This window comes from Gavia stellata, chromosome 6 (assembly GCF_030936135.1).
Source record: "Gavia stellata isolate bGavSte3 chromosome 6, bGavSte3.hap2, whole genome shotgun sequence".
NCBI classification, from domain to species: domain Eukaryota; kingdom Metazoa; phylum Chordata; class Aves; order Gaviiformes; family Gaviidae; genus Gavia; species Gavia stellata.
The window spans coordinates 62,543,380-62,558,353 of record NC_082599.1 but is presented as its reverse complement, the minus strand read 5'-3'; the positions used below and the strand labels follow the sequence as shown (position 1 = coordinate 62,558,353).

Sequence of the window (14,974 nt, the reverse complement as noted above, 5' to 3'; positions counted from 1 at the left end):
GAGCAAAGGAGATCCTGATCGGGAAGGCCCAGACGTTAGATATGAAAGCAAGAGCTGCAAACAAAAGTGGATGAGAAGTGAAACATAAAAATAGCTGAGGAAGTCAGAGATGGGGTGGGGAAGAGACAGGAAGAGGGAGCAAAAGATGAGAAACCAAGAAGTGATAACTTACCACAAGCTGCATAAATTTCTGTAATATGTTTGTATTGGCTTACATTAATATTTATCTAAAAGTTATGCATCTAGGCCATTAAGAATTTAGGCTCCCTACTTAAGTATCCCAAAAAGTGATTTATTTAACCCATGTTAAGATTGCCTACTGCTGTTCGCTGACTACAGAGGGAGCTCAGACAGTTTAAACTTGAAGGCCAGCTTTTAGCTGGCTAAAGTTTGGTAAAATGATTTCTACTTACTGTACTAGAGTTGGATATTTTTGTTTTAAAAATGGTAAAAGATGTGGCTTTCTTAGAGAGAAGAGATCTTGGCGTTCTTGTGGGATCAGGATGGAACTGTAGGTTAGCACCCTTACTGATGGGAAGGAAGAACTGTTTGGGTCAAAATAATCTCGCTTGATGCTTATACTTTCTTTTCACCTGTGTGTGAAGAATATAACAATGTTTGATTTGTGCGTGTGCTTTGTCTATCACTAAAGAATCAACTCTAATAGCTTTTTAGAGATCTTGCCAAATTGTGAGGGTGTAAATAAAAGTATGGGAAGGGTCTCTGAGCACAGCACCTTAGAATGGAGATCATAAAAAAAAAAAGCTGTCCCAGTCGCCACACTTGCAATTATCATCTCCCAAAACTTCAGTTCCCGTGACTGAGAATATAAACCTTAGTTAGTTATTCAATGTAAATTAAGGGATCTCAGTATGTTTCTTTGTCATCTGACTTCTAATTACTTACGTAGCAGCACTGAAAGCTGTGGGCTTCTCTTCCCGTTGAGAAAGGGAAAGCATTGCTTTGAATTCAGTTGTGTTAATCTGGGATGTTTATGGAAAAAACACTGGTAATTGTTTTTGAGGGGTGAAATGAAGAATTTTTCACACACACGTGCACTTGTGCCACATTTAAATGTGTGTCTATAAGTGCCGGTGTTTCTCCGTCCCTGTTGTTTCAAAGTAAAGTATTAGGAACTTTTCTTTTTGCTTCCCTGAAGAAGTCTTGCGCCTCTGAGTAGGGACCCACTAGAAAATGTCTGAGTATAAATAATTTTGCTAAAATGCTGCAAGTAGGCTTGAGCACTTAGGACCATCACAGGGTTTAGGTTCAATTGGCTCTGTTTGTGTACCTTCTTATTTGGAAAACCAGAAGTACATGGTGATGTTTGCCTTGGCTATGCTAAGACAAAAAAGCAGTGGGGTTACTGTGTGTATGTGAAAGATTAAAACACCAAAAAAGTAGAAAGATATAGAGTATTTCTGTGGGAAGTGGAACGATTAAGTAGGCAAACAAAATTATACATAGGAAAGAAGAAAACTTACTGGAATATACGACTTCGGGATTAAATGTTTCGTATTCCTCTCTACATCTCTGAAGACTGAACCACACAAATGAAATTTGCACAGTACAGCCTAGCAGACATCCTGACACAGATTAGCCAAAGCCTTTCCTATGTTTCCTGTATGATTCCAAGCCTGTGTTTGGCGATTTTTATTATGAAGTCTGTGAGAAGTGAAATGCGTGCATAGGTGCTGGATCCTCCGTATTGAAGTTTTGTGTAACCTTTTCTCCGGACGCTTGTGCAGCACGCTCTCGTAGCCCTCGTCCTGCGTGTCCCATCCACGCAGCCAGCGCCCTCATGCTGACTGAAGCTGTGGCGGTGGTTTTTATTGCTCAGAACAGCATCACCTTATTGTATAAGCATCGTCGGGTGCCAACACTCGGACTTCATCCTGGAGGGAGTAAAAATGGATCAATTATTAGTTATTATTAATTATTAGTTATTAGTAACTCTGACCAACGTGCGCGTTGAGAAGAGAGCAGATGGTTTTTGCAGGGTTAGCCCGTCGGCTATCATCCGCTGTTGTAGCGGAGGTGGAAAGAGGAGAGGCTCGGAAAAGCCCCGGCAGCAGCCCCCTCCCTGGCCGGCAAGCCTGCGGGGAGCGGGCGCTGCTGCCGCCCAAGGGCACTGCAGTCCTCCTGCTCCCTAGGCAATTCCCAGGCACGGCCTCGTTTCTGGGAGATATTGTGAAGTTTCAGGAGGAAGCATGTATTTTTATATTTTTTTTAAACATCAAAAAGCTAGCTCCGCCTCATTCTAGAACTAATTAAGCTGGCTCTCTTTTTAGTTGTATTCCAGTATTTACATGTTTACATGGTTTCATAATGGTTACCATGAACAGCTTGCGACTTGATCTCCTTTCGCTATTACTCCATCCTTTTCACTCTCCCTAATTAACCATTGCTGCCTCTTGTTTCCCTGTATATGCTTTTACATTCCTTTTTATCCTAATTTTTCAGGGTGACTGTGTATTGTTTTATTTATTGTAACCAAAATAAAAGAATAAAACCATAACACAATCCTATACAAACCACCTATATTTAAGATAATGGTTTTGTAAATCAGGAAATGGCAATGTTAAGGATGCCCATGCAAAGAACCCGAAGGAAAGCAAAACCAAACCCCAAACTCACCACCAAGAACGAATGCAAATATCTTTTCCTTAGGCCTGTAAATAGCTCCTCTTTGACCTGTAGCTATCCTAAATAAATTTGTAACCTGAAAAGCATGTATTTATTTAACTTGACGATTTCTCTGCTGAAAATGGAACTGCTTAAAAGCGAAAGTCTGGGATCTATGAGACCACAACCTGAACAGAAATGTTATAAATGTTTCCAGAAACAGAAAAATTTGTGGTAATTATAGCTTTTGTAATATACCCTGCTTTTGGTTACACCAAGTGTTCTTTTCTCCATGTGTGATGAAAGCTGGCTGCCGTGGGGAGAGAGGTCTCCCTGGATGAGGTGCCACGTGCCAAAGAGCCTGACTTTCATTTTTGTCAAACTCGGAGCCGTGTCAAGCTGTACCGTAGCCCTGCTGAAAGACAGGCAAGTGACTCTGAATGGCTTGCAAGCACAGAGATACTCAGCGTTACATGCCCGCTTTGTTACTCCTTCCAGCTTGTTTCCTGCTGATTTTTAGCTTGTAAGCAAGCTATCTCCATAAAATAAGTTGTGTCAGCTGTCAAGCTGACTCTGTTATACAGTAAGTGTGACATTTTCCAAGCCTCTGTTCTGCAGCCTGAAGGAGCTGTTGCACACTGCCATTAAGGCTGGGTATTAGGAAAAACTTCTTTACTGAGAGAGTGGTGAGACACTGGAATAAGCTGCCCAGGGAAGTGGTGGAGTCACCATCACTGGAGGTGTTCAAGGAACATGTGGACGAGGCACTGTGGGACATGGTTTAATGGGCATGGTGGTGTTGGTTGATGGTTGGACTTGATGATCTTACAGGTCTTTTCCAACCGTAGTGATTCTGTGTGATTCTGTGATTAAGCCCAGGGCCCCTTCCATCCCCTCCCTTGGGCTACCACGGCCATGGCTTGACCCTAAACAGTCTCCATCTCCATCAAGTTAGTCTCGATCTGCTGGTTTCTGTACATCTCTGCTGTGGTTCATTTTGTAGCTCTCTGTGAGTTTGACTGGTCCTTGATTCCCCTGGCCCTAGAAAAGGAGCAGCAAAACATTAGAGATGGCATGTTCATCACCGACACAGAGAATGTGGTCTCAAATGTCATAGTATTTTCGTAATCCAGAGGAAATGAATGAGAGACAGAAAAGCTTCTCTTGGCTCAGGTGTGCTTGTAATTTGATGCAGGTCTTGGTCAACACAACGCACAAGCATCGGCAGTGACGATTTCCTTCAAAGGTTGCTATTTCATGCTAACTTCTGCTTGGAACGTGAAGGAAAAGAGTATGGAAGAATTTTCACTAGCACAGTCGGAGGACTTCAGCTGTCTTAAAGATCCTGTCCCAGGTTTTCACCCAGTTTAGTGTTATGCCTCCAGAGGGAGAGGTAGTGAGGGGGAAGGAGGCCTTGTTAACCAGGAATGGGGTGATTCATGGACCCTTTGCCATGGTACAGGGCCACTGGCAGGAGGGAGGGGGGTGGCAGAGGCCAAATTTTTGGCAGGTTTGTGAAAGGCAGAACTCTTCTGTGTGTCCCTCTTATCACTGAAGGACGGTGTTAAATTTGAATTCAGCTCTGGCAAACACTGTTTTTCTCTTTTGTGCTCTAGATGCTAATGTTTCTTTGCTGTGAAGAGCCAAGGAAGTGAATGCCCTTTGGTTTGGAAAAGGCGGAAACAGAAGTAGCAAGTGCATGGAAAACAAAGATTTCTATAAGCAGCAAAGTTAATCTGTATTCCTGTGCTTTAGTGTCTTGAGGTCAGTCTCCTCAGTGGACTCTTTGATGGGCAAGGATGTTCTCTCACGGTGGTATTCTTTTGACGGAGGCATTAGTATAGCTTGCTGTCCTCCAGCTAACTCCTGTTTTCAGATAACCTGAAGGAACCATCCAGGATCGAAGTTGCTGAGTTTAAAACCCACTAGAGAAGACACAAAAGACAAGAGATCTAAAGCAAGTTAATTTTTGTACTCACAAGTAATAGTTAGGAAACCAAGCTAAAAATAAAAGACAGACAAATGCATTGTGCAAGGCCACCACGGCCTGCGTTCTTGCAGTCAGATGTTTCGGATCTGCTGCCTCTCACACTACCTCTTGCTGTGAACTTTCAGCTTGTCACAAACATTAAACAAGCACATGTTTTATAGTAAGCTGGAAGGCTTCTGGGAATAAACGAACAGCTCCAGCCAAAGATGAGTCAGAAGAATCTGGCAAACTTGCATGAGGATGCTCTGTAATAGGCATGTTTAAAACCCTCAGGCAGTTCTGATGCCACTGAGAGGTACTTTTTAAGAGGAGTACATATAAATTCAACACATTTACATCCTCTTTCATGATAATTAAACCTTTATTACTGTTAAACACTTTTTATAATGGATATCCAGGCTACAGGCAAAAGTGCTACTGGAATCTTTATCTCCCTATAAAACTTTTAAGTAATTTTGCTCTGATTTTAACTGTTCTAGCTGATTATTAGAGACAGTAAAAGATTCACCTTTTGAGGCAGGTGGCATTTGACCCATCTATACCTCAGGGAGAAGAAAGCTGTTGACTGGCAAGCTTGAGACAGGAGTTGAAAACTCTCGCATCAAAACGCTCAGTACAGCCTCAGAAATTAGGATGATTTGGTTAAATATCTGAATAGCCTTACTGGAAGAGAAGGGCCAGAGCCACTGCAATTAATCTTTTCAAGGAGATTCTTTTCTCAAGTGTCAGCCATAATTATCTGCATTTCTACTGTACTAAGAAAGGGAACGCTTTAACACAAGACGTGGTTGGTTGTGTCCTTCATATTACAGTCACTGGTATATCGCCGATGGTTTCCCATGTAATCGACTGAGACACAGCCAGTCAAGCTCACGGTGTATTTCAGATCTCAGTGCCTAAATCCATGTTGCAAGTATGGGGGTTTGTTATTACTAGTTGGTACTCCTTTCTTTATTTTCTTATTTGTATCTCCAGGTTTTCTTGGTGAGAAAGACATTGGTGTGAACAGAATAAGAAAAGTGATTGATGTTTTATCTTTCTGTGTAGTTTTAAATTCTTTTCCTTCCTCTCAGTCTTTATTCACAGCGATTTTCTTGTCCTATAGTGACAGTGAAAGTGACAGCCTGTACAGTGAAGCATTAGGCACATCTGTCTTGAATATGTCTTTCCCTGGTGACTGAAATGAAAGAAATGAAAGGAGGTTGCAGAGAGGTGGGTGTTGGTCTCTTCTCCCAAGTGACAAGTGACAGGACAAGAGGAAATGGCCTCAAGTTGCGCCAGGGGAGGTTCAGGCTGGATATTAGGAAAAATGTCTTTCCTGAGAGAGTGGTGAAGCATTGGAAGAGGCTGCCCAGGGAGGTGGTGGAGTCCCCATCCCTGGAGGTGTTCAAGGAACGTGTGGACGTGGCACTGCGGGACATGGTTTAGTGGGCATGGTGGGGTTGGGGTGACGGTTGGACTTGATGATCTTACAGGTCTTTTCCAACCTTAATAATGATTCTGTGAAAGGGAATGTGGTCTATGTGAGGCTATAGAATGAGCTGAATGGAAGTAGGTGGTTTAAGATATGCAGTGGTGTATCTTAAGATACACAAGTCGCATACATTTAATAGCTGCCTATGGAGCTACAGAAGGTGTCACAAGCTATGTGTGGGACACCCAGACCCTGCTGGCAGTGTTACAGCCGTCTGCCTGCAGCACTGGGGATGCTGAAGGCCAAAGAGAGGTGGCATAAATACTTCAAGACCAAAATATCATCAAAATGTGTGCAAATTACTTAAAACATTGTAAAGACTTGTACTGAAGAAAGACATTAGTGTCCAGGGAAGTTTCTAACCTGCTAGTTTGTTGCTTTTGCTAGATTCTTTCCTCTAAACACTGGCAAAAAGTTTTTGTAAGGTATTATTTATCTACAAAAAAACAGACTAAACAGGAGTTAGCCTTATTGCTAAAATCAAAGTTAATGGACATTAAATATGAACTTAAATAAATCTGAATTAAATATGAAATATGATAATCTGGAGATAGCACTAAAAATGGAATGAAGAGGGGAAAATGACAAACTTAGCAAAGGGGGTGATTGATTTAAAATGACTGTGCAGATCCAGGCATTTATGGAAATACAAAAGCTTGAGCTAAGTGAAAGGGCAGATGTAAAAACAAAATAAATGGATAGAAACTAATATAATTCTGCTTTATGTGCTACCCAGAGTTTATGTGCAAATACTCTGGTGGCAGAAAGGCACCCCAGGTTCTGAGAGGCCTTGCAGGGCAGGAGGAAGCGAGGAGTGGATCCCAGTTAGGATGAACTGTGTTGTTCCGCTAAAGGATGGGCACATCCATAATTGACAAAAAGGTGGACACCAGCAAGAGCAAAGCAGGCACCGTATGCATCAGCTCTAACAGCAACTACATACGTGGTGGTCAAAGCTGAGGATAATAAAAAGGTGCCGTAAAGGAAACATGGTAAATACAGAAGAAATAAGGACCAGTATTGATCCCAAAGAGTATCCATGGTGGACAGGACAAAAAGTGTAACAGGGGATTCCACTAGAAATGAAAGAGTCGCTGTTGGGTAAACCTTATTTCAAACCATAGCACTCTTCAAAATTGATCAATCAGTCAGTTGTGCCAAAGTAGTTATTTACATGTTTCCCTGATTCTTCTGTCTATATCAAGGTTGTTCTGAAAATGGGACAAAAATTCCTATGTCCAAAATTTTGGGAAGTATTTGAATCCTAAAATGAATATGTAGAGAAGTTCCTCTTACTCTTTGTATGGAGAAGGCAGTGGCTGACAGAATGGGGCTTACAAGACCTGGGCATGGGTTAATACTACGCTAGGAAAAATTGTCTGTAGTTGTAAAGTCAGTCTACTTCACCGTATATCACTTTCAGTGATAACTCACTGAAAAATGGCAAGATGCTTTGGATGTAGGAATAAAGACATGGATTTAATTCTACCTCAAGTCACTGGTATAGTGATAAACTGTGTCGTCCCCCCCTCTAACACAGCTAGGGATTAGCTGTAAGCAAACGCTGTTATCTGATCAGTACTGTTCTGTGATCTATGCAAAATAAGCTGTGACTTTAATACAGCTCGTACTGAACAGGTGGCTGGTTTGAGTGAGTATCGAAAACCCGAACTGAAATGGTGCTTATTTAGCATTTTTGGCATTTCAGCTTTTTCATCGAAATGCTGAAGTTTCATCAAAATGGTCAAACGAGGTCAAATGGGCTGAGTCTCTTGATGGGAGAAGTAACCTCTCTATTTGGTAATCTTTGCTGTTGGAAGAACCTGGGCAGAACAGTAGTAGGGTACTTGCGCTCCTAATTAAACCTGGCTCTGGGGCCTAAGCCAAGGAAAAGAAAGTAGCCTTCCTTTGGACAAGGGCATTCCCTTTCTTTACTTGAGTTTAGTTTCAGATATATCATTACCAAATGCTGAACACGGGATCTCCCCTCCACTCCTATACCTATAAATTACAGAGCAGTAGGTTAGTAGAATTCCTCAGGGCACAAGAGTTAAGGCTGCATGGTGTGCACACTTGAGGTTTCTGTGGCCACATTTGCAAACAATAAATGTTGTCTTTTTATCTTGTTTCCCTTGGGGAACATTTTTTGAGTAATCTGGTTAAATGGTACAAGGATTATAAGTGTGTGTATAAATATATACCCACAATTTATCCCCAGGCAGAAAGATGAATAAAACGTTAAAGGTCAACAGTTGCCTTGTTGCTGAGCCAGTAGTAAGAGGCTGTCTTCTGAGGAGCCAAAGAATTATGCTTTCTTAGTTATGTTCACTCAGATAAGTTACACAAATGTGACTGAAAAGTCCTCTTGAAGTTTGTTAAGGCGCTAACTAACATATCTTAAGACATGTTTGTTGCCCGTATTGTAACTTACTCCTAGCGTGCATCATGGAGGCCTGATAACCTGACTTTAGATGTTCTGTGAAGTTACAAACACAATGCTGTCATCTCAAAACACGCTCTTCGGTGTGTTTCAAGTTGTTTGAGTTTTGTACCTTTTCATGGGGGCTGTTTAAAATACAACCTTAGAAGCCCACCAAGTTTCCTTTTCTAGACCCTCTCTCCTCCACTAAACGCATTAAGCATTGCTGCAATGAGTGTTGGAAGAAAAGGGGAGAAGCCTTGAAAAGAGCAGTCACAAACATCGGAGTCATGCAGTTAGGCTACCACTGTACACTCGTCTGCTATTGCGGCAGGCGTAGGAATGATCCACAATAGCCGTAAGCTTGATAGAGCCTGAAAGAGAAATTCCCTTATTGCACAAGAAATTTGAGTGTGAGGTAACGTCCCTTATTTTAGGCTTAGTTCTGTTCTGCTTACTGAATGAGAGAAAAGCACTGTACCTAGCTCATTTCAGTGGTGCTGCTTTTGGAATAATGCAAGATCAGGAAGATCTGGCAGTCTGTAAATTTGATATACATCAGCTATTCTGTATGAATTTTGCTGACATGAGCAAACAAGTAGATATGCCTTGCCCATAGCAACTTTCTGTAGTCCTAGGCAACATCTTGTTCCGCCTGTAGCTTTGAGAAAGTGGACGTGCTTAGCTGTCCTGTTCATTTTATCATGAGTCTTGGTGTGGGTGTTTTTATCATGAGGTTGGTGTTTTTATAAAGTGCATGTTCTGAAGGTAAGTAATAACATTAATCCCAGTTTTCTTTTTATGAGGAAGGGTCCTGGTTCTGGAGAAAAGCTTGAAAATGTGACCTCTCCAGGCTTACAAAAGAGATGGCAAAGAAAAGGAAGTAAAATGAAGGTTATTATGGATGAAGGGGGAGTTAGTCTTAGAATTTTGTCTTGCTCTACATTGTAAAGTTGCAAAGTTGGCCTGGCACAGCCATGTCAACTGGCAGTCCTTGTATGGAAAATCCCCTTTTCTAAACTGATGGAGCACTGCTGCCAAAGCCTCAGCGGAGATGGCAGAAGAGGAATTCTCTGTGTGCGGCTCCTGTTGTTTGAATAGGTGAGATGGCTGTAGCGGCAGAAGAGACCCTTTAGGCCGGCGCAAACTAAGTCTGCGCTAGGAAGCTATGTTAGCATAAGCGGGCCAAAAGTGTGGGGCAGCACCAATTAGTGGTTCCCAAGCTCTGCCCCAGAAGTTAAGGGCTTTCCCAGGTGCCTGAATGGGCCTAGAAACAGCTCGTGCCAGTGCTTCCTGCACTTACTGTGAATAACATCTTTGCCTCTGCTTGTGTAAGAGCGGCGTAATCTAACAGGTAGGCAGAAGGCAACTTTTCAGAAACGTCTGCTGGGAATGCTGATTTGTAAGAAGGTGGTGTTTTGTCCTCGTTGAGTACAATGAGACAATATGAGTACCAAAGATGCAGTGAAACTGTTAAAACATTCTCCATCCCTACAACAGATTTCAGTGAGAGAATTTTTTGTTTTCTATCCTGAATTTTTCTTGGCTGGTACTACGCTGAGATTGGGTATTGCACAAGTAGCTAATGTGATCCCCTGTGCTTTATAATTGCTGCTGTGCTAAAACTTTTCCTCCTTCTCATTCAACTCTTGTAGTTTTCATTTGTCTTGCAGAGTTGAATGGAAGTCCTGGGAAGATACAACAGGCTTATTTGTGTCTCTTGTTCACCCAGAGTAACGCTGTTCCTCTGTTCTATTTTGTTACAGCTAATTGGAGATATTTTTCTAATTCATTGCGACCACAGTTACATTACTGCAACTCTCCTGAAGTCATTGGACAACGTAAGCCCACACCAGACTTGAAATCGGTGTCTTGCCCTCTCCCCATATGATTCACAGTGGGGAGGAAAAGACTATTTTGATTTATAAACTGTGGAGTGTGGAGGGGAAAGGATACAGGAGTTAGAAACAGGATTTGGTGCCTGGACCCTGGAGGCAGCCATCTGTCAACTCACAGGAAGATATTTTATAAAAAATTTGGTCTTGTTGCATCTCCCATTCATAACGTACATTTACAGGTTAGGTTCCTCTTCTTTGAATCATGTCATTGTGAATTAGAAAGGAGACATCCTATTCCCTGAGGAGACTAACTACCATCCCTATAATCTAAGTGAATGATAGGTGAGCCGTTCAAATCCTTAATGCTTCTCTACAGCTGACATGATAATGAAAGCTGACGAAACTTCCTTAAACTGGAGATGGTATGTAGGGCTGTAAAAAGGAGCCAGGCAACAGTGGAGTCACTGGACAAAGATTTAAGCTCCTTGGGGCACGGTCATTGGTTTTACGTATTACAGAGACATAGCATACTATGCTTAAGAAGGGATAATTACAAGGAAACCCTTGGTTAAATAAATGTCTTGTTTATAGTATTTAAAGAGCGTGGCTCTATCTACCCTTATCTAAAGAATCTTATTTTCAAACTAATGCCTGAAAACCCAGTTCTCTGCCTCCGTATTCTAGAAAACAGTGCTGGCTGACCTGCAGTCCATGAAGGGTCTAAATGGACATGTAAACTTGTGGCTACTCATCTCCAAGGTATTGTGTGGCTTCGCTGATAATTGGGAACTGATACTACTGGACCATAACTGGGAGGTAGGATGCTATGCACAGGCTTGGAGGAAGCTTGCTTTCTTGCTTGGTTTAAGGCAATCCACCCATCTCCACTAATAATTAGTGTATATACATAGTGACGTTGTTCGTAGGCACGCAAATTGTACAGCAGATTCTGTCTCAGAGCTGGTATCTCAAAAATAACATGTCCTCTACTCATTGTTCTGAGTTGGGCCCTGTTTCACTGTGTGAAGACGGGAGGTGGAGGAGGAGGAATATATCATTCTGAAGCGCCCGTGTCACCAAAAAAAAAGGCAGTCGCCAGTGCTTAGAGTACACAAGGAGCGATGCAGCAAGGTTTGATAAGGCATGTTACAACATCACGCTCTTGGTTCTCTGTTTTCTTGAACTTTGTGTAGCCAGCTGCAGCAATGTTTTTGTGCTCTGCCCTAAATTTCCAGTCACGTTGCACTCGGTATATGATACATGGCATTTGATTCATCGTTGCCTCTCATCGCAAAAGTTGAAGAATTGCGCAACTGATCCCTGTGGGTGGAACTTCTGTCCGAGTCCTGTGAGAGGAACTGATTGAGTTCTGAGAAGAGTGAAAAGCAGCAACTGTTCTACTTTTCATTTAGTTCTCTTTCCTACAAGTTTTCTCTGTATCGAGTTACACTTGACTTCCCTCACTCAGTACCACCAGACTTGTGTTGAAAGCGTCTTCTGGATTTGGGGTTTTTTCTGGACTACAGTCGTGCTAGTGTATGATATACAAAGCATCAGTTATACCATGCATCAGAGGCTTTTCTGCAGCCTTCACAATTTCACTTTTAAACTTGCCACTTGCAGCGTTTCTCACTAGTTTCTTCTTAATGCTTCTTTGTTCTTTCAAGAAAAACAAAAAGGAGGAACAGTTCTAGGAAACTGGAGAAGAGCAAAATGTTTATCGGCTAACGTTAAGTACCAGGCATTTTTTGTTATATCACAGGGCATTAAGTATTGGATGACATGAATAATTACACATACAGTGCTCATTGTATCAATATAAATGAGCCTACCTTAAAACTGCATAGTCCTACTCCTGCTTTTTATGGTTATTTTCAGCATGCCATACTATCGCGTAGTGGGCAATGTAGACGTGCCCTTACTTCTGCCTCGCAAGCTGATAACCTGCAAAAATGCAGTCATTTATTAGGAAAATGTGGTAAACTAGTGCAAGGAGAAAATGTTGTAAATACTGTGCAAGATTCTTGTCCGTTCTTCATAAAGAATCAGAGCACCAAATGAGAATCAGATTAATGATAGATTTTTCTGCAGCACACGGTAGGTGTGGGCTGAAGTTATTCGTACGGTTTAGAGAGATCTGGTATTTCTCTTTTGGTTGTGTACCAGTTGAATGTTTCAGAAGGTTAATGTAGATTGATGTTTGATTGCCGCACCTGTAACACAACCACTGGTGTGTTTGGTCAGTCAGCGGATTTAACGTCAGCTTTTTGACCACCACAGATACCGTGTTCCCTACCAGTAAGTCAGTGATGGAAAACAGGTCGTGTGGGTTGATTCCTGGAACGTAGAACATGGGGTTAAATATGGTCAGTTGGTGTGGTAGCTTGAAAATATATGAAATTGTGGCTTAGCGCCCGAAGTTGACATATGCAGGGGCAGTTCTGTAAACAGTACGTGAATGAGATGATTATTACTTGTACAGCACTGCAGCTGTAAGGATTCGTTTTATAGAAAATGAAAGAAAACAATAAAACCTAGTTACCAGAGAACTCTCCTTTTTTCTTGTTGCAAATAAAAATGTAAGCACTGTTAATTTGTGCCTTTTCTTTTTTTCCCCACTAACTGCTTATGGAAATAATTTTAAGATCCTAAGTTCAGGCTAAGTTTGAAACTGTTTCTCACGGTCTTTTGTCAAGATTAAGGTATCATCTGAGTAAGGCAGTTTCCTGGAAATCTTCTCCAAATCAGAGCAGTAGGTTCTGGGAATTGCCTAACTTGCAGATGCATAGAAAAGTGCCCCTGAAAGAAAACTTGGTAAACTGCTTCTGTGGGAAACTAATGCACATTTTGGCAGTACTCTGAGGTACTGATTATAATTTATTTTTGTATTAGCAGAGTAATCCATGAACCATTTTCTCCTCTCCTGAGGGAACCGATTGTTTTGCTTTAGATCAGATTTAAGAAAACCAGAGCCGATCAATTGAATATTCTCTTATATTACCACCTGGAGGGGTTTTTATATTGCTTTTACTATAAAGTACTTCACTTCATTTTACAACTCTTCCATTATAAAATACTCTAGCAGAAAGGTAAAACTTTACTGCCTGTCTTTGTTATCTTGGGAAGAGGCCTTCCCAATGAAAGGTAAAATCATATTGCAGCAAAATAAGCGTTGCACGAAGAATAGGGAGCCTGTAGTACAGACTGGGATTTAGTGGTGGTTGTTCATGCCAGAATACAGAGCTGCTGGGGAGACGTTTATGAAACACTATAAATTCTTACGCTACTGTTTATGTTACATAGCGTTAAGAAGCTCCAAAGAAACTATTATTTTGTGATCTCTGACACTGAAGTCCGATTACAAATTTGTATGAAGTGGCCTGCTTTGAAAGCGAGTACCGAGCTCTAGGAGCCTTGCCCAAGGGAAAGTTGGGATATGTCAAGTACTCTTGACACAAACGTGATGTGTATCTGTATGCCTTACGAGTGGTTATAAACATAGCACGTCAGCACTGTATGTATTTTATGCACATGAAAGAATACTCTTTTGGTTTGGATTTGTGTTATTCAAGCAAAATGGCAACAGGTAGATAGGACTGAAAACCATTTTCCTGTGCCCTGATTTCTGCATAACTCGCTCTCCAAGTTCTTGGTTGCTGACGAGTATGGATGGCTAGTTTCAGCTCAGTGATGATTGAATAAGCAGTCCTCTTCATACCCATTCAAAATCTTCATTGTTTACCTGATACATTACTCAAATTTGGGTGCTCCTATAGAAACCAGTAAGAAAAAAGCACCATGCAAAATCAGGGGCAAGTGACCCCCAGCATGTAAAAGGTATGAGTCACTATCATCACTCCTCTTACTCCATGCTTTGGAATTTTTAAAAGTGTTTGTGGTGTCATTAAGGTAGAAAGCAAGACTATTTTGTTTACCAGGTTAGCTTAGCAACTCCCTTCACACAGTAGATTCCTTGATTCAGCAAGTGTGTATCTGAGATGAATGTTTAACTTGGTCATTGACTACACCTCTAGGCAGGCTCAAATACGTTTAAAGCTCTTTAAAACACAGACACAGATTTTCTCTCTCCCTTCCCATTCTTCCCCATTCCTAGAGAAAGCAAGATGGGGAGGAATTCAGAATATAGAGGTGGTAATTAGGGATGTAAATGTATAAGAAGATACTGTTTGTCAAAGCCGTGTGTTGTAAAATGTAAAGAACACGTAGCTACGCTAAGCTAACACTGCGGCAGTAACCCTCCATACTGAACGTCCTGACATCGAGTCTTCACATCGTATTGCAGCTGGTATGCAAAAATAAATACTTTTTTTCCTTTGGATAGTGTCACTTATGTGTAGAAATATGTGCATCTGCGAGGTGCTATCTGCATATATATGAAGTATTGCCAAAGTGCAAGCGTTTCAAAGTCAAGTGTCAGAGTGCTAAATCACATGATGGTTCAAATTTTTTAAGAGACAATAATTTCTGCCTTCTCTCCTTGGGGTTCAAGTTTTGAAACTTTTGCTTGGAAGCTAGAAGCTGATTGTCATCTTTTTTTTTTGTTTTGCTGGTGAAATTTTCAGGTAATCACGTGATCCACGTGATGGGGCTTTAAGAAAAACACCGAC

General features: G+C 41.4%; 1 protein-coding gene across 1 annotated transcript in view; it reads left to right on the top strand.

Moving 5' to 3' along the window:
- TNS3 (tensin 3) overlaps positions 1-14,974 on the top strand; it is a 242,445-nt gene that overhangs the window by 19,998 nt on the left and 207,473 nt on the right. The gene's annotated exons all lie outside the window — the stretch shown is intronic.